Here is a 23,533-nt window from a genome sequence, read left to right as displayed (position 1 = left end):
AGGGGGGACCGAAATATTTTTTTTGGGAATAGTCAAATTTTATTCCCATTAAATATCGCATACAAAATGCATAGTTGAGGTAAAAGTTGGTTAAATGACAATTTTTCTTGTAGGGACAATTTTTCTTTTAGGCTAAGGTATGTTCATGTACGCATGTGTCAAGCATGTGTACGACCGTGAGGTGCCGCTCCTCCAATCCTCAATTGCTTGTTATCATTGTAGTGAACAAAGTTGTAAAATTGTAATCAACAAGGTCGTAACGAGTAATTTCATTGTGAAGCAATTAATCTTCGTTTTTCAAATATGTTCTAGATTTGTGTTTGAACAAGTTGTAGCTAGGGTTGCAGCTTATCATGTTCTCCATGGGTATCGAGGCATTTAATAATTCCCTGAGTTGTCCTGAAGCACAGATTCGAACGACATTATGCGGGTGTGTCTACGAAAACCAATCCGGTCAGCAAATCGACCATCAGCTTGTAGATCCACTGTTTAGTAGCTTTGACACCACTCGCTTATAGCAAGCAACTGAATGTGTAGATATTTGTGCGACATTAAAACACTGTTTTTGTTGTTGTGGCAATGTTTGTACAATTCAAGATATCGCCAGAGGTTAGAGTAGTTGCGCCAGAGGTTAGAGTAAGTTTAACTTGTTGAAACAAGTTCACCACTTCTACCCAGTAGAGGCACATAATGGTTTGGATCCCACTTTAAACTGTAGGTCCAGTCCCGATTAGCCTTAGTGGACTTAAAACACCAAATTAATCAATCAATCAAGTTCGTCACTTCGCCGAAAGAAAAACTAAACATCTCTCAACTTACAGCATTTTGTAATCGCGCAAAATAGCGAAAATCCATTTTCCTCCCGCCTTATCGAAGGCCTTGACCCAATTTTACTCAAATGAATTATCACTCTAGTCCTCAAAGGTATACAGCGACTGTAAAAAAATCTGCCTAAAAGCTCTAAATTTACAGTAATTACCATCTTAGCAGAGTTGTAAGTTTTCTATTTTGTTCCCGCTCCCCTCCCCCCACCCCACCTATGCACTCAAATGTAAATTTCTTACTCGCAAATTGTACATCTATTGTTTGTTGAGTTTCGATGATTAAGCTCTGAATAATTAGTTTCTACAGAGCGTTGCAAATGTCAAAAATGGGTAAGTAGTGAATATGCATAAATATATTTACATACATACATACATACATATGTACATATAGGTAGGTATATGCATGGATGTAAGGTTCAAGTGACGGTTAAATCCAATGGCTGGAAGCCCTCTGTTATGCTAAATGAAATGTGGTATATATCATCAGGAAAGAAGATCAATATTTCTGCCTAACGTCTCTTTTTGCTGTTCGTGTTGTTGTTTCCTCACTATCATTTCAAGTTTATTTCTTAAAAAATAAAATAATGTAGGTTCAACCTTACTTTACCCAACTTTTCACACCACTAGGTTTCGTGCGAATTCTTCTCTTGTCTTTACAGTTACACATTATTTCACACGCATTTGTTTATGAGAGTTGTGAATTCGTGACAGGGCAGAAGTCGCTAGCAAAGCAATGAAGAAAGCACAAACTCCTTTGCTCCTCCAATGTTTGTTTTGATCTGGTGGGGCCTACATAACACTAGGCCCGATCTCATAAACAAGGGTGTTCTAGGAATAACCAAAGAGACCCGGGAATTATGAAACATACATTGTCTTCCAAAATGAATGTAAAATTAAGTACATATCTGTAAGTAACTCTCAAAGTATCTTGATACAAAGTTTCGTTTATTATACAGATACAGAAGTTTATTATTATTATTATTGTTATTATTATTTGAGGCTCACCCTGACTCAAAAAAATTAGTACCTTGGGGTAATCCTCGGGAGTAAGGGCGGCCGGAGTGTGGTGCTGAACACATCACCTCCAAAATGGCCGACATCAAGAATATGTGCTCCCACGTCCCCTAAATTTGCCTCATGCACGGTGCTATATGCGCGGGAAACTTTACATTTTACCAACTATTATTATTATTATTAAATATGTGAGATATCTATATGCTCTTTGTGGTATTAGTTATTTCTTCGTTATTTTACGTCGCTTTTCGTTGGTTCGATGTGGCCTACAGACTGGGTATTGTTTTTCTCTTTCAGTATGGAATAAACATAACTTGATACGGAAAGCATTGGGTCGCCCACGTCGTCTTCGTGACCGCGTACGTGACTTCATATGTTTAGAAAACAAATGCAGTTTGTTTCCACTTGACCTTGGAAGGGGTGGACTATAATTGTGTTTTGGTTCCATAAAGAATGCAGCGTATTCTTTCAATAGGTCGCCGCAGCACGGGATGAAAGGAAATGCTTCCACAACTAGCGTTCAGGTTCAAGCCCTGCATTTTCCCTCAGTAATAAACAGATAAGGAAAGAAAAAGGGGACATTCCTGAAGACGCCCAACCTCCACCCGCATATGTTCAGGGGTAGCTGCTTAAAATAAACAAGGGCGTCAGATCAGCGGAATTTCGGTTCCCCCGTTTTTCTCTTCGTCCATGTATTGACGGTTTCAATTATATGTATGTACGAGGCGCTAAAGCTAAATCTAGTTAACGTCTCATGGATACAGAGGACCAAGATTGTTCCGGTGTTCTAGAAACGAACTTGGTTGTAAGATCTTACTTGCTTGTAATTGAATTAAATTAATGGCATCTGCATTGCTAGTAATGAAAACCGCGATAGCTCAGCTAGCGTCTGACTACCATGCGAGAGACCCGGGATTTTTTTCACCTGTTCAAGCGGCTCTGGTGCCCGCCCAGCGTCGTATAAAGTGGGTACGTGGAGGATACTCTGGGAGATAAAGGCGGCCCCACCTTCGGCCGTGATCAAGAAAGTGTGTGGCCCTAACTCCACACCCCGTATACGCCTTCATAGCTTGGTGCAAAGCACAGGGGAACACTTTACTTTTTATGTCAGTAATGAAACGAAGGTTGGGGAGCGGGGAGAATGTGTTAAGACAGAAGGGAGAAAGAGTGGTATTTTAGGAAGGTTATTAATTAAATGAGTTAAGTAAGCAGTGTGCGAATTAAGCAAAGGGGGTGCTGGTGATTTCCCCACCACAATAAATTTTATCCCCTGCAAAAGAAAATTATTTTTATCCCTGCCAGAAGTGTTTTTATCCCTTTAAAGAAAAATAGAATTGAAAGGATATATTATTCCATATCTTAACTATGTAACAGACACCATTGAAAAATCATTTGTTATTTATGGTTCAGTCATAAGATTTCCCTGCCCCAAAGTATGCAGCTTTGTGGATTAAGGAAGGACCCCATTCCGAAACTGACAACCTCACCGTGCCGAGACAACAGAAACTCAAATTTTCGTGGCATAGTTCTGATATTTTACACTTATTAAATTGTTCACAAGAAACTTGTAGGTATGTAAGATTGGCATTAAGTATGAACTTGGCAATATACAGTTCGTAACTTTTTCGGTGTTAGTAGTTAGATAACTATTTTCGTGTATGAGTTTGGGTTTACTTAGAATCAGGGAGGCCGCCAGGAGGTGGGGAAGGGTGCTTCATCACCCCTTCATTTTCTTCCTCACGCCGTCCAGCATCCCTTGTTCAACTTGTTAAACCATGTCATATTCAGCGTAGAAAGGTTTTGAAGTGAGATCGGTATTACTGCATACAACAGGCAAGTCATCGATCTTAATCTGACATCAGGCACGTATCCAATGGGGCTCGAGCCCCCCACCGAAAATTTTCTGTTTACACTAGATAAAATGAGGCTTTTAGTTTCTTGAATAATGTGATCATAATTTGAGAGTTATGATTATCGAGACAAGACAGAGAATGCTCTATAACCTCTTATTGTTAATAGCACGTATCCAAGGTGAGGATCGGAAATTTCTCAATTTACTTTAGAAAAAAAAATTGGTTTTTGTCTTCTTGAATAATACGATGATGACTTAAAGAGAGAAATAATTATCAAGGCAAGACGAAGAATGTTTTATAACCCTGTTGTTCATAATATTGCACGTAAACTTTTCTTGCGCTTTCGGTGTTGTCGCAGCGAACTTGAGCACTATGGAAAAACTTGTCAGCATTTGAATGCTGCACAACAAAGGTAGCGCCGCAACTAGGACGATCCGTTGTAATTTTTAATCTCTGCAAAGCGCGAGAGGGAACGTTCTTGAATAAGAGAAGAGTCGAACTACTACTGGCTATATTAACGAATCGTTTTCCTGCTGAACGTTCTAGAATATGAGAATATTCATTTCCCGGTTGATCTGTAAATAGAATCGGTTAATGAGACTTCAGAGGTAAGTGTGGCAACTCATACAGTCGATCAGTGTCCATTGGTGGCTTTATAAGATCTAGTGATTTGAAAATGAAAAGTAACTAAATCTACAACTAGTTCCAGTTCGGGACCAAAGATGAAGACAATGACGACAGCGGAACTTCCGGAGCCTCAGTGTAGTGGTATTTCGGGTCGAGGGCTGAAGAGATCGAAGGTCTCTTTCTCTAAAGTTAATATTTCAGCAATACCGGGTATTGGAGCAGTTTATTAAGAAAGAAAGGAACTGCACAAATCAACTGGAAAACAAAGTTCTGAGTGATGATTTAGTTGTGCCCTGACCAAATTCCGTGTATGCTGTTTGTAACCTTATATAATAGAAAAATGCATATGCATGTGTGAACCTACAGCAGATACTGATATTTCAGATATTGGCTTTTTTATACTTGTTACCCAGCAAGCCTTGATGAGTTACTAAGAGTCTAATGTTCCGGACAAATGGAGTAGCGGACTAACTTTGTGACGACTGGTGTCCAACTGGAGGATGTTGCAATATCGCGCTACGACGCCAGGGGTTCCGGTTTCGAATCCTGGCCTGGGCATCGATGTTTTTGAGTGTCCATTCATCAATTTCATCATATCGTCACTTATCCCCATATTCGCAAATTAGCCAAAAGTGGCACAAAAAGCGAAGTAAAATAAAGCAATTCAATCAATCTTCTAAAGTCTTGAAGATCCAAGTCACAAGGATGGAAAATTAGGGCTTTGTTAAGGTTAGGTGCGAAGGCAGGCGACAACACCCTAAAGGATCATATACAAACCTGCGGGAAGAACGATCTTACTTAAGTCTCCAATACGAAATGATAAAAACTTCTGGTGAGTTCATTATAAATAATGTGTCCGAGATAAAGAGTGGTATCCCCAGAATTTTCGGAAGGGAGAGGGGTTATGAATACTATTTTTGGTGGTCAGTCCTCATTTTGCCATATTTGTCTGTCTTTGACGTTCTTTTTTTTTAAGGAATACTTTGTCAAATGGGGTTATGACTCCACCAACCCTCCCTTGGGCACGTCACTGTAGACAAGCATTTGATCACATTGGGAGACGAAACATTAGATGTGTTGGGAACTGTGCATTAATTGTTTCTCGATCCGGCTATATTCGAGAAAACTTCCATGGTTTCGTACCGATATATGACAAGACTGAGGAAGCTGTGATAGGCATCTTTAAACAGCCGCCCCTCGTGGAGGAGTGCTTATCACATAGCGCTACGAGGCCAGGGGTACCGGGTTCAAATCCCGGCCTGGACATGGATGTTTTTTGAGTGTCCATTCATCAATTTCATAATATCATCACTCATCCCAATCTCCGCAAATTAGCCAAAAGTGGCACAAAAGGCGAAGTAAAATAAAGCAGATCAATGAATCAATCACAATTTTGAACACTTGCGAGTGCCTGAATATGGACAATTTTGTGGGTTTCGGCTTTCATAAGAGCTGCAAACATGGGAGGACAAGACACATTAGTGGTGTTCTGGTTCGAATCAGATAGAAATGTTCGAGAACTGCCTGTGTTCAGTTCGCAGCCCACAGTTAGAATATCGCGTTGTCGAGTGGATTGACCATTCCGTGCATTTGTAACAGCTTCGTAAAAACACTCACAGATACCACAGATGTTTTGATGCCTGATGAGAAGAAATGGGCAAACACGCATACTCAGATGGTTCCGGCACACGATATTAATGCTTGGAAACAGAGGAGTCGTGTGGTAAAAAATGTTCCGATTTCACGTTCTGATTAAAATGACAGCCTTAAACAGTGGCGACGATTTAAGGGAAAGTTGCTCCCCATTTTTTTCCTCCTCACTATGGCCTCTTAATGCTAAGCCTTGTCTACCAAGAGAAAGTAAACTTTCCTTGCACCGCCCCACCCCCAGGTTTTGAAACCCAATCGCCACCACTGGTCTTAAACATGCAATTCTGAGGTTCTATCTATGCCTCTTAAAAATATGTTGTTAGTGTAAGACTGCTTGCTTGTATAGATTCAATTGTTTTATGGGGTATTGTTGCTTTCCATTGTTATGTGGCAATAAAGAGGGCCCAAAATAGAAGTTTCCACTGTATTTTTATTTATTTCGGCCCTTAATATCTTGGTTAAACAACACTACCATTTTTTTTTTACTCGGCATGAAAGCTCACTATTAGCACTCACTGAAATAGCACATTACTTGGATATTGACGCTGTTAGTAGATATAACCCTTTAAATATTAAATTATTGCGAAATCCGCAACTTTAGAATTAGGCTTTTCTCAAAACAGCAAAAGGGAAGAGTAAAACTTGGTATACCTTATTGTAGCTGAATATACAGCGTAAGTCAAAATGATGTTCCCGATTTCGTTCATTTCTTATTCGAAAGGTAATGAGCTTTTCTTGCATATGTAATTTTTGTATGGAATAAAATCTCAAAAAGTTTTCTTCTTCTTTCTATTGAAGACTCGTAGTTGCGCTGTCGGCCACCAGAAGGCAGTTTAGTAGCAGTGAGGAAAATGGCTACCGCTGGACAGCAGAAAGCGTTCTGTATTTTCGTTCAGCGGCATTTCCGAACAAGATTTGTGGTTGAACCGCCTTCTGGCAAGTCAATTAGAAAATGCTACAACATTGGTGGAATTGCGTGAGCGCATCACTGCAGCCATAGCCGACGTGGACCCTGACATGCTAGGAAAAGTTGTGGCAGGAACTTGATTATAGACTAGATGTGTGTCGTGTAACACGTGAATCACACAGAGGACATTTATAATACGCCAGGAAAGACATTTTGAGTTTTTCAATCTGTGTGTGTAATATCAGTCATTTACGTATCATTACAATGAAATAAATAGACACTGAAATCGGAAAAATCATTTTGACTTACGCTGTACGTACTAACACATGGAAATAAAAAAAATCATTGGGGCCTCGTCCTATTTTTGAGGGGAAAACATCAAAATGTAAAGAAATGTCAATGTAAATTATCACACTTCCTTCGCTATCAGAAAGAGGAACAGACCTTTCTCCTACCCTTCTATGTTCCTGTCTTGAAAAGTTGTGGAAGAGTTTCAGTTTTTCTTTCTTTGATGAGTAGCGTAGTTGTAATGCGACCTCTTTGTAATCAAAGGGCTCCGGGTTTAATGCAAGGTGGAGGTACAAGTTGTTCGGATTCCACTTTAAACTACAAGACCACAGTCCCGAAAAGCATTTATGTGCATAAAGTGGGTTTAAAAATAAAACTCTACCGAACTCTACATACAGTGACGTACCAAGGACTTTCGTTAGCCATCTTTTTGCCACCATTTCCTGCTTTAGACATTCTTTTTACTGGGCCAAAGAGGGACTATGATTCCCTACACCCCCTCAAGGTCCTGAACGCAGTCTCCCAAATAAAGAATTTCAAGGCACCAAGCATAAGGATAATAGTCCAAAATTCATAACTAAATTCGATCATCATAACCCTCCAATGTTATTTTGATAAATATAGTAACTGATTTTAATTTGGATGCAGTAGCCTGTCAAGTGGTCAATAGTTATATCTTAAAATATATATTTTCGACTCGCAGAAAGCTAGTACATTGATTTCTTAAATAATTTGAAATGTCAGAAAATAAATTATGTGTATGCAGTGTTTTTGGTCGGGGAATAGATGTTAAAAAGCCCAGAACTGAATGATAAGATAGAAAAATCTAACTGGGCACACCACTTGCATACGCATGATTTTTCTTTTCGGAGGCGGCCGGAATTGTAAAGGTAGATACATTATATATAGCTGCTTCACTGTGTTCTGGGAGAAGACGGGATATAAAATATTTCATAAATATTATTTTTTGCCTTCCTTCTTAAAGTTGTTCAACGACAAACATCGGGGGGTCGTTTTAAGGGAAGTTTACTTTTATCATTTTGCCCTTTCCAGAGTTTTACTGCTTTCATTTGAAAAAATTAATTTTCTCAAATTTCAGAATTTCAAATTTTCTCAAAAATTCATAGGTAATTGTGGAGCTACAGCACCATCATCTAATCCAACCCTTACACTGCATACACCAGTGGGGCAAACCAAATATTCATGCTGCAGTTGTCTTAACCAGAACTTGTTTGTTCCTATGACTGATTCAATGATCGTTTCATACACAGAGATAGTGAAAATAGTATTTGTTGCCTCCTGCAACAAATTCTCCTCTTAGGCTTAGAGTATTTCAAAGTAAAAAAAATCTGGATTGTATCTCACGTGTAAAATTCACTTTCTGCGACAAGTTTGATATGCACATCTTACATTACATATTTTCCTGTTGTATCGGCTTCTTTACAATGCGTTAGTATGTAGTATATTTAGTACAATTATGACTGCACACGGAACAGACAATACAGTAGTATTTTTAATAGAACTTCTTCGTTAAAATGGTGCACCTGCAGGAAGAAATCGGACGGGCCAAGTCCTGTGAATAGGCTGGATGGGGAATAAATTCGAAGCAAAATTAGTGCAATTTGGCCTTTGGGATGCTCGATTTGTGGGATGGCGCGTTTTCCTGTTGCAAAAGCACTTTTTGAGCTTTTTGGAAAGTGATTCACCTCATGAACTGCGGCATTATCTCCTAAATTTACTAAAATATTCAATCAACACCAAGAATATTGGTCGTGTCTGGCAATGTAGTAGCCGACCTTTGTGGCGGTGTGATTAGCACAGCGCGCTACGACGCCAAAGACCAGGGGTTTCAATTTCGGGCTGGGCATGAGTGTTATTTGTGAGTGTTTCTTCATCAATTTTATCATATCATCATTTATTCTCATCGTCGCGATCAGCTCAAAGTGAAAGAAAAGCGACGCTAAATAACAAAAATGAAATCAAACCGTAATGTAGCTACAGTATAATCCTTCACAATCATCTTATCAAGACCCAAATAGGGATAATTGCGAGCGAAGCGAGCGGTAAAATTTTTATATCTATTTATTTGCATACTTAGAAGAATATTACATTAATTTAATTTTGCGTCAATACTTTCAAAGGATGCCGTGCTATTTACTCTTTCCCAAATTATTCTCCACTTGCTCATGGGCGCCAAAAACGAAAAGGGTGCATCACTAAGAAATGGGGTGAAAAAGTGGTTCAATATTATGTAAATGGCAAGACAAGAACTACAATAATCTTTTCGTATATAATATCACATAATGTGAACCGTAAAAATTGTACCCTTTTTATTTTTTTTCTATAGTGGTGACTTCCAGCGTTCTATGCCCCTTTTCTTCAATCCGCTGTTGTACACTGTGCAATGCACTGCAAGCGAATCGAGCAAGAAAATAATTAGGGCATTAATTAAGAAACCGGCAATAATATTAATTTAATAAGAAGTAAATATTTTCACACGGTCCCGCGACCTTTACTCCTTCCAAATTGTTCTCTTCCTGCTTCTTCAGCACCCACTTTGTTGTCTCTGAGCTCGTGACGCCCCCGTACCAGATGCTGTGTCAAACCATCTCTCTCACCTTCATTATCCTAAAGTGGCAGAAAAGTAACGTATAATAACGAATAGTTACCCGTGGATTTCTTATTTAGTAGTCTGTGCTCTATTTTACTTCACTGCATTTTCATGCATCAGATGTTTTATTTAGGAGAGAAGGAAGAGAGGCGGATGGCTATGACACCCACCGCAATGCCGCTTAGCGAATAATCCAGAGTAAAATCCACTTTATACCATACGATCATCATACGAATTTTATGCCAAAGCGCTAAATAGTGATTGCTCCCTCCCAGAACTTCAAAGTTCGATCCCACCTTACTATGGAAATTCTGTGCCAATCTAAAACTTAGCATTGCTATCCAATGTATGCCCTCGAAACGTTGGAAGCCAACTCCAACTTAACCTGACTGGTAACCCGAGAACACTTGTTCGAATTGTGTACTTGTTTAAATATTTAAAGAAATATGTAGGTTACGTACATGTATTCCATGCAGACTTTTGTTATATTAGGATATTCCAGTTAACGATTTCCTTGCTTATTTTGTTCAAGGAGTCTTAAAGAAAATTGTCAACGGGGGAGGAAGGGGGGCTGGAATTAATGGGAAACCAGAAAGCAGCAAGAGCGAAAGACACGAATCAGAAAACATAAACAGAAGCCTGTTAGAATAACGAAAGAATAGGAAACAGAAAATATAGCTGGGAAAGTCTATTGTAAACGCAGAGTATGTACACTGAAACAGAAAGAGCTTTCAACAAACGCCGAATATGAGGATAAAGTGGACTTAAAACATACAATGAACATCCATCTCAGAACTGAAAATCTGCGTTTTCCACGTAGGTAATATATCAATTAGTTATGATTGTTGACTACAAAAGTTAAGTGTAAGGCTCAGTCTGTAAAATACTATATATGTAATGTAAATATAGGAAACGCTATTCTGAAACATATAATACCTAAAATTATTTTCTAAAAAATATGTTTGGATGCCACAGGAGCGACTATCACTGTGAAATGCTGTGTGATTTGTTGTTCACACGAAACGTTATTGTGCACCATTCAAATTACTTGCTCATACTGTAGTAATGATATGCCAGTGATATGCTATGCTGCGTCAGTCTGGGCGCATCTCACAGCGCAAAAACAAATCAGAGATAGTCTCAGATCTGTACAACGGAATGTCCTGTTAAGGATCCTCGGAGCGTTTAGTACAGCATCCAAGACTTTGATAATAGCTGTTGGTCAAGTTCGACAAAGTGCCGCCTGTTACTGGTGGAAAAAGAGACCAAAAGAAGGAAGACCAGATACTTGCAACTCCTGTTCCTTTGGGAGGCTTAAGGTCTAAGGACTTATATTACTCAATAAATTTACTAGATAATATCATATATTCCAAGTTAGTATTATATTATATTTTTCATTATAAATTTCCGTAAGATTTTCAAGCTGAAAATCAGCACCAACCAAATCCTTAAGATATACAAGTCAATTTAGAAATTTTGGAAACACTGGTCAAACATCTATATGATTTTGTTTGTTATAATTTATATTCATATTCTGTATATACTTTTCTTTTATTATATTTATTCCTCAAGTACAATAATCTTAGAAAACACAAACATATATACACACACCTTGGTTTTATTAATAGGCATTAAGGTCAGAAACTTCTCCCTACAAATACTAGAATCCTCTTCCATATTCCAATCCTAAACGGAACACTTCCGCTCTTGTAACAGCTATGATAAGCAATCTACGCAAAAGCATACCAAGAGAGAGGGTTGCGTAGTGTGAGTGGCGAGAGGAGGCTGGAGGACCTCGTCCCTCAGTGTCCCGATCCATTATTAATGAGTTGGATTAAGTCTTACAGAGGAACTGTGCCAGTGTCTCCGGTTGAAACAAATGAAAACGTTATTTGTCGTGCTTTTTGCCAAACAACTGTTCTCACCAAGGATTTTTAAACGTTCATGTGTTGCTCAGTTCACCTTCTCTTTTTCATTCAGGGTCTTGTGCTAGTCGTATGTCGGAAATAGGAAAAATTATGATGGGTAAAAAATAATGAATTTGATACTCTATATTCATCACCAGATGTTATTAGAATTATTAAATAAAGACGATTTCGGTGGGCAGGTCATGAAGCACGAATGGGAGAAGAAAGAAAACTTACAGAATCCTGGTTGGGAAACCTAATTGTAGGAAACTTATAGAAAGGCCAAGACGAAGATGGAATGGCAATAAATAAGATGCTTATAAGGAAACTGGTAACAATGGAGAAACCTGAATTAATCTTACCCATTGTAGGAACGGATAAAAAGTTTAGGTTGCTGTGACAATAAACTTTCCACTTTAAAGTTTAAGTTCGACTTTGTGTTTTAAGTGCACTCTATGCACAGTATGGCTAGTCGGGACTGGGCCTACTGTTTAAACTGTGATCCGAACCATTATGTGCCTCAATCAGGTTCGAATCCGGGATCCCTCGATTACAAGGGGACGCTCGCACTTTCCGCTTTAGGAATGCCAGAGAGTTAGTTAATATGTTCTAATGACTTTCACTTTCAAAACTTAAAGTTCAACAAATCTCGACTTCTGTGGAATAAAAGTCAGTGATATTTGTGTCAAGTGTAACTCAATTAGACGCAAACGAGAGAGCGTAGAAATACGTCTAAAGTGCAAGCACCTAGCATAGGGTACATTCAAGAGGATTGCCATGTCAGTTTGTATCACAAAATGGTCGACAAATTAAGTTTCACTCGGGGCTGTCGGACCCCTCGTTACCTTTCAACGTCTAAGATAACGGATTCGTTTTTGGAAGTAGCCGGTTGTAATTCACGCGTTAAGCTTAACGCCCACTGAGACGTTGTTAAACGCGACAACAGAACGCAACAGACGCGTTTCCGGCGTCTCAGTGGGCGATAACCTTTAAGATAACATGCAGACTTCTGGCATGGACATTCCGTGTGTTTCCCTGTAGTGGGCGTTACACCATTTGATTTCAATAGAAGCAGACAACAGAAGTTCTGTTGCTTTCTGTTGCCGCGTCTCAGTGAGTGTTTAACTTAAAGTTTCCATCGTCACTTGAGACAAATGCTGCGGAAATATTTCATTTCCTCTTATTTGTTTACCACATTTTCTTTGTCGCCACGGTTAACCACCTAGTACAAATTGTCAATTTAAGTTGAATGAATTGAGCAAGGAAGAAACTAGCAAACTGCTACATGCGAAACTTGTTTGAATTGTGTTACATCTTAATTTAGCATCGACATTCAATTATTCCAAGAGTTCTTTAATGTAAAATTGTAGTTGAGACATCTTGGAAATAGGGTCTGTAAGTTGGGTATGTTATGAATCCTCATGATAATATTTAATTCGGCTTCCCCGATGGCTCAGTGGTAGGGTTGTTCCCTTGCAATCAAGAAGTCCCTGGTTCGATACCCGGTGGAGGCATACATTGGTGCAGATCATAGTTATAAACTGTAGGTTTAATCCCGATTAGCCTTACTGTGCATAAAGTGGACTTAAACCATCAAATCAACCAAATCGACCTCTACGTACACTGTACGTTGTGTACACACAACAGGTGTGTTTGTGCTTGCCATTAACTTCATTCCTACTTGATACTTCCTACCCTCACATCAGGTTAGCGTAAGGAAATCATTCCCCCTGACGTAATCAATCCGAAACACTCATCAAAATGAGAGCGCTTACATCATAGGTGGCACGGCACGTAAGCAGTTTACACGTTTCCCTGCACCACCCACGCGACCCTAAATCTGTTGACCTTGAGTTTATTTGTCGACATAAAGTGACCAATCAACGAAACATTTAGCGCGAACGCAGCTCACGTGTCGCCACTTTCATTCCGATGCAGTGGCGCGACCACAGGGGGTGGGGGGAGGGGCAGGGGAGGCATTGCCCCCCAACCTTGGACGGAAATGAGTTCTTGGGGGGATAGGGGGGGAAACATTGACGGCTAAGTGTACCTGCAATTACCGCCCACAACTTGAAATTTTATGCAAATAAAAATACTTTTCGCAAAATGTTCTTGATCGCTCGCTCGCATTACCTGCTTTTCTTAGTCTTATCTTTTCTTAGTCTTCAGTAGCGTAGCTAGGGGGCGGAGGGAGTCTGCCCTGGGCGCCGAACGACTTGAAGGAAAATAAGTTGTAAAATTGATTGATTGCGTTGTGGTTTTACGTCCATTTTACGAACAGAAATGCTAATCGGGACTGAACCTGCTGTTTAAAGTTGGATCCGAACCACTGTGCCATGTGCCTCCAGCGGATATCGAACCCGGTACCCCCTGATCACATGGCAACGATGTTATCATTATACCATCGAGGTGCAGGGGCGGCGCCAAAAATGTTCGACCGGGTGGGCAGAAGCTGTATATTCATAAATTAGGGTGGGCAGTATAAAGCGGCGCCAAAAATGTTCGACCGGGTGGGCAGAAGCTGTATATTCATAAATTAGGGTGGGCAGTATAAATCTAAGACCTTATATGAGTTTTGCATGCACTCATGCTCGTCCCCCCCCCTCCAACATATTCAGGGTGTCCTAAAACAACTTCAACAACGGTTGGATGCTGATATATATATATATATATATATATAAAAAACAAGAAACTTTTCCTCATACTCGTAACCTCGAAAGTGCTTAGTTTCTGATCTATGAGCGCTGAAAATCTAACCTGTATGTACAGTCACGGACACGTCTGGGTTATAACAATCCCATTAACTTTCAATGCAATCATTACAACCCAGAAGTGTCCATGACTGTACGTATACAACCCAACTCGCCAAACCATCGCTCTGACGTAACTTCCAGGGACGCGTAACAAGATTGCCACTTGAATTGAAAACAACAAACTTAGGAGTCTTATCTGGCAAAATACAAAAGAATAATTATACTTGCGATGTTGTAAGCATAGTAAGAATAATTTATTTTGGGGTCCCTTAAGAGAAGTTTCAGTTACCTACCTTGACATGGCTAGCCTATAGTCGTAACTTCATGTTATTTTCACAGAACATGAAGTATATGAACATGAAATTTTAACAATATAGAATGAGCATTTGTTATCACTTTAGCACAGGTTTTACTATCACCGTGTCGATATTTTAAGTAATGAAAGTAAACAATTGAAAATAATAAATACAAGGCTATATCTCTACGGGTACTATCAGCTGAATCACTCTCACGAAGTACATCTGTAGGTTCAGTTTTACCATGTTTTCTAATCCACATTAGCCTACTTCATAAAATATATTGCTGTACCTGGTCACTCGATAGTTAATGCCATGTGTTAGGTGTCATTTTAAACCGTAGAATTCAGATGTAAGCAAAAATCTGAAAATTGATACACTTGTCATTGAATGAGAAGGGAGAGAGCATTCAGGAAAGTCTTTGAACATGAAAGTCTTATTGGAAAGATTAGAAAGTTGCATTAACAGACAAGTCGGTCCTCGGGAAAATAATATTTACGGTCCGATATGTGAAGGGGCTCTGCGATTTATCAAGAAAAAAATAATTTATTTACTACGTGATTACTGCTTACTATAGTAACGGAATATCACATTGTTTTGTGGAGAGAGAGAGAGAGAGAGAGAGAGAGAGAGAGAGAGAGAGAGAGAGAGAGAGAGCTGGTCATCTCAAATGAAACTAAATTCCTTATTTTTTACCACTGATATTATTTTCATTATTTTAATGGTAGTTCAACATATTTTCTTTATTTTTTAGAAGTAGCCAGGTACCTTTGGCACCTCCGTGTGCACACCTGCCTGTAAGAAGTATCTATAGCATTTACAAACTGGCCAAGACATAGAATTACCAACAGATACGGACTGAAATTCAAGACGCTTCATTCTAAAATGTCCCAATCGTGTTTCGAAGGTCGTGCAGTACCAATAATCGTGAATCGCGAGATACACTTACGACATGTTGATGAAATCGACGAACTGAGAAATGCAAACATAGTGTGTTCGCCACCTTGTTTTGTTTACACGCAGACTGCAAACCCCCTTACTAAAAATAATGAATGGTAAAATCTCTTGCAATAAAATGAAAAATATCGTTTAAACATTAATTAATTTGCAGATTAAAACTAATACATAATAACTGAAATCAATCCGATCTGTATAAGGGTGTCACTACCTGACGTGTGCATTCCGAGCGCCCAATACAGCTCAGCGTTTGACATAAGTATTAATAATGTCTTATTAGCAAATTTAAAAAAAAGCAAGAACCCGGGTATAAATCAAATTATTAGTTCATTCTGCATAATATTTACCTAAGCTAAAGAAGGACATTTTGGCAAAATATCACCGAAATGTAATAAATAAATAAATAAATAAAATTGTATGTATTATGTTATGAAGCACAAAGTTCTAAAATTGTGTCCCTATTCTATGTTAGTTAACCACATGAAAAATCACATGATTACGTAACTGATAGGGAAAATGTATCTGTAAGAAGATTTTTTGCCTCCCTGATGGCATAGTGGTAAAGTCGTCGCCTTGTGATCAAGCGGTCTCGGGTTCAATAACCGGTGGAGGCAGATAGTGATTCGGACCCCACTTTAAACTGTACGTCCAGTCCCGATTAGCCTATCTGTGCATAAAGTGGACTTAAAACAACAACTCATTTAAGAAGATTCCTAATACGGTTGCTAACTCATCAAGTCATTACTAATTCTGCAGCTATTTTTCAAACCTACAGAGCTGTTTTATCAAAATCTATTTTTGTGATTGCTTCTTATTAGTAGAATGAATATAAAATTATTATTATCTATTTTGGATACGATATCGAAATTACGAATTACAGGTATTTAAAATCGTTATGATGAAAGGGACGTATCAAATTACGTCTGTCTTAGTATTTCAATATAGACCTAACTAAACAACTTTGTGTGTTGCAGGAGGAAGCAACGCGAAGAAGATGTTTTTATTTGTTTAACAGATCACCTTAATCATACCCAGGCCGGAAGCCCGGAGTTGACAACATCAAGCAAATCCACTCCACCCCTTCTACACTCAGTTTCAGTTACAACTTTTTGGCCAAGTTATGGCAGACAGTTAATTATATTTCTATATTTTTGCCCCATTTCAAGTATCTATTTCTTTTCATTATGTGGCACATTTTCAAAGCAATCTGATGCATCATCCCTGTGAAGGTCAGAAGCTGCAGCCCTCAGGCCCATAATCCTGTTCTAATCTTGATCATATTCTGCACAATTTTGCTCCTTTCATAAAGCCTCCTAAGCCTACTGGCTGCTTAAGCATACAAGCGGGCATTAGATCACATTTTTTGTTTCAAAAGATTTGGAAATTCCTTTCGCTTTCCAATGATAAAATTAAGGAAGTTGAAAGAAAAGCTTAAATTAATCCCATTCAACTTATTATTTACTCTGACTTTTGTAAACCTATTCACGAAATCAGTGTTTCGGCAAAGCTTTTTATTGAATGATAATATGTGAACTTGTCTGTAATGTAGATAATATTCACAAGTAAAATATACATGAAGTGAACACCATAATAAACTTATTTATGAGATCTTTCGCATTCTCCCAAGAGTATATATTTATTGAATTTGATTGGGTTGGCACAGCAACTTTTGGGTAGGCAATTGTCCATCCATGCCCACCCCTGTCGCCGTCCCTGTCGGGGAGGCACAATAGTTGTAAGAGAGAGAATGCATTGGCGTCTCGTGAAATATTAATAAACCAATATTAATTTCAGCCTGCAAAAAAATTGAATCCAAAAATGTTCTTGTTCGCTTTGCTCGCAATTTATCATTGTTCTCTGTAATGCATTGTAAATTACCAGACAGAGAAATAAGACTTGTCTTAATTGATTTTGTTTTAAATTCATGAACAATTGTTTCGAGGAAAGGGAGCGTGCAGACAATTTATGTAATTTTTGCTGTTGGGTTTATTGTGAGATGGATGAATTGGTTGCCTAATGGATTTAAATAATATAAGTTGTATATAATATGTATTAAATAAACTTTGAATATGCACACAATTTAGTGTCCACGTCGCTCCTTGTTGCATATATCGTCGGTGAAGGGGCGAAGTGGCGTAACTCGAAAAATTGCGTTTTTGATTTATGACTGCCTCCTCTGTTACCTGTCAAAATTTCGTGGCTGAATTCCCACTGGTTCCGGAGATTTAATCACCCTGCAATTGGCGTATCTTGAAATGTTCTGCATGAAGATATCTGCGAAGTTTCTTCAGTGGCTGCTAAGAAATGAAGGCGCGTACTGGCGTAAGCTTATATCGGGAAATAAGATATACGATTTACGAAATATTATATAAATTTATATAAGATTTATGAAACAAAGGTGAATCATACGTTAGTCCATGCACAAAAAAGTTAGTTCCAGGGAGAAATCTGAAAGAAAAATGTGATGGAAAATGTGAAAAGTTCGGTAAAGAATGCTTTAAAATCACAGATGCGGAAAGACATGAATTTTTTAAGGACTTTTATGCAAGTGACGACCTTCAGCTTCAACGAGAATTCGTCAACACATATGTAAAGGTTTCAAACGGTAAACACAAAACTACGCAAAATGAAGAATCTCGAAGATTAAAAACAAATCATTTCTTTTTACCATAGAAGGAAAGAGAAGTAGTATAAGTGTGAAAAACCATGTTTCTAAACACATTTTTAATATCAGAGAAAACAATGCGAACTGCTCTAGCCAAAAGAAGATGTCATTGAGAAAGAGAGAAGAGGAGGAAAACTTCAGAGCCTACTGGAAAGGGACAAAATAATAGAGAATATGATGTAAAACTCATAAAGAGATTCTCAAGAGTCGATTGATTGATTGATTTAGTTTATTTTACTTCGCGTTTTGTGCCTCTTGGCTAATTTGCGAAGATGGGGATGAGTGATGAAATTAATGAATGGACATTCATAAACAACCAAGCCCGAGCGGAATTCGAACCCGGTACCCTTGGCGTCGCAGCGCGATGTGCTAACCACTTTTTTTTATTATTATTATTTAAAGGAAAGCCCCTATGCGGAAGTTTACCCCATCACACTTCATTCACTCATATTATTTCATTCATATTTCAATTTCCGGACTTTTCAGGACAGACAATCACAAACATTCATGTCCGAGCCAGGATTCGAACCCGGGACCCCCGGCGTTGTAGCGCGATGTGCTAACCACTCCGCCACGGGGGCCGATAACTCGACCACAGGGTCCGGCCCCAAGAATCGAATCTCACTACTGCAGGAAAGATACAAAAAGACAATGTCTTCATTCGGATCTGCCTAAAAGCAATATGTATAGAATGTTTATTTAGGATCGTAAAGAGAACATGAACCTTTCTTTTCATTGACCGAGAAAGGATACGTGCGGTCTGTGTAGCAACTTTCTGGAAGGAGATGAGTCGAAGAAGGGCGAACTAGGTGATAAGTATCAAAAACATATCGCCTAGATAGATACTGTAGGAAAGAAGAAAATGGGAGCTAAAGACACATCGGACTTTCAATGCAAGACTGTTGCAGCAGTGTTTCAGTTGCAGCAAGTCATTTATCTTCCCATTTCAAATAAAATAAAGTTATTTTATAAAAGACGATTATGAACATACAATTTTACACTCTATGATCTGAAGACAAGGGAATGCTATTGTTTTGTGTTTGGCACGAAGGAGTGACCCACGACCCACAGAGGTGCATGCGAAAATCTTCACTTGCCTAAACAATTTTCTTCATCAATTGGATGTAAAACAGGTTGAAGAAATTTACTTGTTCGCTGAAGGTTGTACAGGGAAAAATAAAAACTCAATAGTTGCAGCCATGATGCTCTACACTGTTACTATGGCTCAGCATATCAGTGTCATCAATTTAAATTTCTTTGAATCGTACCACGGACAGAATGAAGGCACTAAAATCAAGTGGAAATGTATTCATTCCAGCTCAGCTGCTACCAGTTTTTAGACTTACACGATCTGATAAACCATACACTGAGCATTCCCTTCGATGCATGAATTTCTTAGATTTCCGAGATGTCGCATCAAATCTGAGGATCCTATCTGTAAGGAAGGATGATATTGGTGAAGGAATTGACTGAACAGGCATACGATAACTAATGGTGATCAAGGATCAACCAGATAAAATTTATTTCAAGGACAGCCATTTATATGTGGTTTATCGAAGTATCTCGGTGCAAAGGAAAGTTATATTCACAAAAACTCCAAAGTGTCTTCACTCACATCCACCAAGGATTTTACTACAGATGTATGCAGATTTGATGTCTTTATGTGAAGGAGATACACCTGTAGTGAGAGAATCTGAGTTTGTGTATTTCTACAAAAATCTTCCACACTAAATATCATTAAAAAAATATTAGAAATATTATATTGTACGAGCCTTCAAGGTCCCATAGTTATTCTTAGTTACAAATACAACCAGAATTCATATTTTCTTTGTACTGAAGTGTTACTATATCTTGAATTGCATTAAAGATAAACCATTATTATGTTTCTGTATTTTATTAACTTAACGTTATTTTAACTACTATTTTCAACAGCAATGGATAAATAGACGTGAATGTATAGACTAGACTTAGGTGGTTAAATAACTCTGATGACACAAATCTAAGCAATTATAATAGAATAAAGCGAGAAGTTAACCGCACGTTTAGAAGTAAAAAAAGAGATTACTTGAAAAGCAAAATTAACGAAATTGAAACAAACAGCAAAAATAAAAGTATCAGATTTATATAAAGGTGTAAATGAGTTTAGAAAGGGGTGGCAACCTAAAGTAAACTTGATAAAAGATAAAGACGGTGATTTTCTAACTGACCCAAGCGATAGTATAAATAGATGGAAGAACTACTTTAACGACCTTTTAAATGTTCATGTAGGAGATAAATCAGAAGTGAATGAAGTACACACTGCAGAACCTTTAATTCCAGAACCTAACTTGACTGAAGTTAAAGATGCTATTAAAAGGCTAAAGAACAACAAAGCACCTGGCATTGATTTAATACCAGCTGAGTTAATTAAATATGGTGGAAATTCATTAATATGTCAAATTCGTAAATTATTTTTTTTAATATGGAATAAAGAAGAAATCCCTCAACAGTGGAAAGAATCCATAATTGTTCCTGTGTTTAAAAAAGGTTATAAAATGAACTGCAATAATTATCGTGGAATTTCTCTACTATCAACAACATATAAAATATTATCTAACATTCTTTTAACAAGACTAACCCCATATGCTAATGAAATTATAGGTGATTATCAATGTGGATTTAAACGTAACAGATCAACTACAGATCAAATTTTTCACATCAGACAGACACTTGAAAGAAAGTGGGAATATAATCAAAATGTCCATCAGCTATTCATTGATTTCAAAAAAGCATATGATTCGTTCAAAAGAGATAAATTATATAATATATTAGTAGAGTTTGGAATACCTAAGAAGCTTGTTAGTATGATAAAAATATGCACCAGTGAAACAGAAAGTAAAATTCGTGTGGGTATTAATATGTCTGACAAATTTACAATTCATGATGGGTTAAAACAAGGAGATGCATTATCTCCATTGCTCTTTAATTTTGCCTTAGAATATGCTGTAAGGAAGGCAAAAGAAACTAAAGAAGGACTAAAATTAAATGGTGTGACTCAGTTGTTAGCATATGCAGATGATGTAGACTTACTGGGGGATGATGTGAATACAATTAAGAATAATGCTAAAATATTTTTCAAAACTGCTAAAGAGATAGGTTTGGAAGTTAACAAAGAGAAAACTAAATATATGCTTACAGGCCGAAACCAAGTGTTAGGTAATAATCAAAATCTAATTATTGATAACAACTTGTTTGAACCAGTTTCCAAATTCAAATACTTAGGAGTAATATTAACAAATGAAAATTATATTAAAGAGGAAATAAAAAGTAGGCTTAATTCAGGAAATGCATGTTACTTCTCCCTTCATAAACTTTTGTCTTCTCGTTTAATATCTAAGAAACTAAAAGTTAAAATATACAAAACCGTAATTTTGCCTGTAGTATTATATTGTGATGCACGGCGGCGGCTGTAGCTCGGTAGACGCGCCGGTAGAGCATGGATACTAAGCGAAAAGTCGCTGGAGTTGAAATAAATTTTGATATGCTCGTCTACCTCACCAAGTCGCCAGCCAATGCCCACGAGCTCTGCATTAGAAGAGGGTGATGCATTGGAGAAAAGCAAATAGTCGACTTTATACATATATTATATAGACACACGAAAATACTCTACAGATCCTATTACACAAGATTTATATATACAAACATAAAGCAACCATCTACGTTGGCCAACGTATCCCAACACATTCCCCCCTGGGCCCAAAATAGTGTTGCGCGCTATCACTCACAAATCACTGTTGTGGGGGTGGTGGCCACAATCCTACCTTGGTCCGGCCGATGTATCTACGTCGTCCTCCGTCCAGCGCTGGTCCGTGTGCAGGGTCACAGGGTCACGGTGGGGTCCTCGGGTCGAGTCCCGACAGCATGGGAAAGGAAGCTCGGGCAACGACACTACGACTGCGGTCAGTGCGCGAGGTTACACTTCCGTACGGTGTCACAGTCAACGGGCACTCGAACACATACGTGACCGACAGTTCAAACGTACTTCTTTATATCACCAAGTGATATCACCCGGAACTACTTGAGTATAACTTCGCGGTACATTAAGCGTCCAGAAACTCCCTTCTCTATCTCTCCGCAGTTCTATGTCAACTCCCCGTCCCTCTCTAAGATTTGTCCTCCTCCGGTCCCCTTCGATTCCAGGGTTGCCACATATTTTGGCGTCATCCCCTCCTTAGGAATGACCACCGAATCGAAATGGGAACCAATAGACACACTTGGACCCGTGGTACTGCTGGAAGCGGCCCTGGGGCTTTTGCTCGTCGGGGCCCCAAAGATGTCCTTACCGTCCGGTGCTGCCGTCTAGGGACTCCTCCACGCAAACACGCACACACCGATGAACAAAATCTTCATCCCCACTATTCCATTTGCATGTCTTGGGCAGTTACGTTAATTAACCCCCGAATGTACTGTTTCATTGAACATAACCGTTCACCCTTTATCAATAAAATAATACACACATCTTAATACAATATCAAAGTTCCCCCTTTAATAACAAATACATGGTTCTCATTTACAAGCTGAACTACCCCTAAACACAATATTAATATTCTTACACTGAACTTATGCCGACTGTGATTGAAGGAACGTTTTCAACACGGAATATATGTATAATTTAGATATGTACCTAATAGATGGTGAATTTCTAAGGGGGTTTGCGATCGCTGCTGCGGGCAAGCGAAACGTGGTTGGCAACACTGGCATGGCACCTTTCGGCAAAAAAACAGACCCCTCCTTGGACGCAAGTGCGGAAAGCAATGAATCAAGGCTTCCCTATTCATTTCTGGACAGGAGAAGCGGCAAAACGATGCCCACCGGCGCTTAGGTTCGAGGAGAGATCAGGCGTCGGTCCTACGTTGCGACATGTCGTCAGTAACGAAGGAATTAGCCTCCTTTTTTTAATACAAAAAACAGAATTTGGTTGAAGACCGGGAGAGGCTAGCGCACGATTGGGGTGGAATAACGGTGCATGCTGATATTTAGGAAGAATTCCCCCCCTACCCGTGAAATTGGGAAAAGTGGATTTCGCAACAAAAAGCATTCCTGTAGCCGAACAAGGGTGCCGAAGAACGCGTTCCTCAACCGGCAGAGGGAGCGAGCAACGAGGCAGGCCAATGTAAAACAAATTTATATACACACACGAAA

The sequence above is a fragment of the Lepisma saccharinum genome, chromosome 9 (assembly GCF_977018435.1).
Source record: "Lepisma saccharinum chromosome 9, izLepSacc3.1, whole genome shotgun sequence".
NCBI classification, from domain to species: Eukaryota; Metazoa; Arthropoda; class Insecta; order Zygentoma; family Lepismatidae; genus Lepisma; species Lepisma saccharinum.
This window is presented reverse-complemented; position numbering follows the sequence as displayed.